Source organism: Malurus melanocephalus, unplaced genomic scaffold, assembly GCF_030028575.1.
Source record: "Malurus melanocephalus ecotype Western Australia unplaced genomic scaffold, MMel_1.1 scaffold_631, whole genome shotgun sequence".
Lineage (NCBI taxonomy): Eukaryota > Metazoa > Chordata > Aves > Passeriformes > Maluridae > Malurus > Malurus melanocephalus.
Window position 1 is genome coordinate 6468 of NW_026623863.1, and position 2833 is coordinate 9300.

Genomic DNA, 2833 nt, shown 5'->3' on the forward strand with positions numbered 1-2833 from the left:
GGTTTTGGGTAAGTTCCATGATATTACTCTATGTATTTCTTAACGAAACCACACAGCAGATTCTGGACCCTGCCTGAAACAGGCGTGGGAGATGCCACACTTGACCAGTTTTAAGCCTGGACAGGTCGTGGTTTAGGAGGTGATATTGGGGGTGAAAAAGCCCTGGTTACAAACAGGACATCAGTGTGTCCCTCCATGTGGATGTGACCAAATGGTGAGTTACCTTTGGGCTCCTTGTTTCCTACAGTGACTATAAGACATGTACCTGATTATAYTGGTTGTTTACAACAGCCCTATGCACAGCTTGCTGCAATCTGAAGTGCTCTAAAACACTGTAAAAATTCTAAATCACTTCTAATCACTTCCCTGCCCCAAGAAAAAGTCACAGAAGCATGTGAGTTTTTTTCCTGAAATACCAAAATTAATTATAAAAACATTCTTCAAAGATTTTCCTTTATTCTCATGATTTTGCTATGGCAAATTCGTTATGTAGTGTATGAAATGGGAACAGCACCACCCAGAGCAGCTGGTGGCTATTCTGTAACAGCTCTGGGTTTCCTATCTCCAAGGATGCTCTGAGCACCTCAGAGTATGCTCAGGTTGGCACAAAGGCACAAGCTGATGTTCCAGCTGGAGAAAGGGCACAGCAAATGCTTGCTGTGTTTGCAGATGTCCTGGTATCCCAAGGTTCTGGATGTAAACACAACTGGCCCGAGTCTGCTGAGGTTCAGGTGAATGTGCCATTGAACCCTGTGGGTGCTCCCCTGTGGCACTGTGCAGTCGGGGTGGGGGCAGAGCTCCCTGCTCGGGTGCTCCTCATCCTCAGCAGCTCCTAGACAAGTCTGAGCGGTCTGACACCCACCCACTGGGTCTGGCTTTCCTTTTCTGTCACACTGAGCTGTGAGCTCAGCAAGCTTTGGGAGCCCAAAGCAGTCCACCCGCCTTCTCCACACCCACCCACCCACTCACTCTTATCTACCCCAATTGCTGCTCAGAGAGTGATTCAAGCACATTTGTATGTAAAATTTGATGGTAAAGCAACACCTTTGTGTCAAAAGGGAAAATGGCTATGAAGGGAGAAGGTAGTGAAGTTGCTGGGATTAGAACTGAGTGGTTTGAGTCAGATGTGTGTGTGTGCCTTTGTGTGCAGTGCTGCTGGATCTGACCACATCTGCCTGTGTTACCTGTGTAATCAAAATTAGTGAGCATGCATAACAAAGAGATTGTGTTACAGGGTAAAGATTCAGCATGTATCTTTATCTAGTGACTTCAGAGCCTGAGGAGGGAAGGTGAGCACACTGGAAGTTGCTCAAGATTTCGGGTGAGCTGCAGCACAGAGCTCCTGTGTGCTCCCTGTGTGCCCAGGTCACAGCTGAGGAGCAGATGTTGCATAGTTTGCAAAGCAAGTGGCACATGCTGTTATATTTAAATCTCTCTTGAAACAAGGACTCTGCCTTTTCTTAGCACACACAGCTCTATTCCTTAACCAGGGCAAGCAGGCAGAGACAGAAAGAAAGCCATGACTGGCTGAGAGTCATGTGCAGCACAACTTTCATATGGAGAATRAACTTGCAGGTTTTTCAGAAATCTCCAATAAAGCCAACAGAATTTACAAAGGAATGCATTCCTGTTAAATNCATGGGATAAACATGTGAGGCCACACTCTGCCATGAGCTTTCTATTCTTTTAAGAGCCTTATTTAATTTTCACCAAAAGCAATGAAAATCCCAGAGGTTTTGCCTTTCCCTAAGCTGTGGTTGTGATTTGGAGGGCCCTGTGCTCCCCTCTCCCTGAGATGTTTGGCACTGATGTCCCAAACCCATCCCAGCTGACAGCCTGGTGTATGGCACAGTCCCTCTGGTTTGGGTTTTGGGCAAGTTCCATGATATTACTCTATGTATTTCTTAACCAAACCACACAGCAGATTCTGGACCCTGCCTGAAACAGGCGTGGGAGATGCCACCCTTGACCAGTTTTATGCCTGGACAGGTTGTGGTTCAGGAGGTGATACTGGGGGTGAAAAAGCCCTGGTTACAAACAGGACATCAGTGTGTCCCTCCATGTGGAGGGGTTTTAGCTCCCAGGATGTGACGAAATGGTGAGTTACCTTTGGGCTCCTTGTTTCCTACAGTGACTATAAGACATGTCATTGTTGATTATTGGTTGTTTACAACAGCCCTATGCACAGCTTGCTGCAATCTGAAGTGCTCTAAAACACTGTAAAAATTCTAAATCACTTCTAATCACTTCCCCCCCCCCCAAGAAAAAGTCACAGAAGCATGTGAGCTTTTTCCCTGAAATACCAAAATTAATTATAAAAGCATCTTCAAACATTTTCCTTTATTCTCATGATTTTGCTATGGCAAATTCATTATGTAATGTATTAAATAGGAACAGCACCACCAAGAGCAGCTGGTGGCTATTCTGTAACAGCTTTGGGTTTTCTATCTCCAGGGATGCTCTGAGCACCTCAGGATGTGCTCAGGTTGGCACAAAGGCACGAGCTGGTGTTCCACCTGGAGAAAGGGCACAGCAAATGCTTGCTGTGTTTGCAGATGTCCTGGTATCCCAGTGTTCTGGATGCAAACACAACTGGCCCGAGTCTGCTGAGGTTCAGGTGAATGTGCCATTGAACCCTGGGTGTGCTCCCCTGTGGCACTGTGCAGTCGGGGTGGGGGCAGAGCTCCCTGCTCGGGTGCTCCTCGTCCTCAGCAGCTCCCAGATGTTCAGACCTTATCTCTGACAAGTCTGAGCGGTCTGACACCCACCCACTGGGTCTGGCTTTCCTTTTCTGTCACACTGAGCTGTGAGCTCAGCAAGCTTTGGGAGCCCA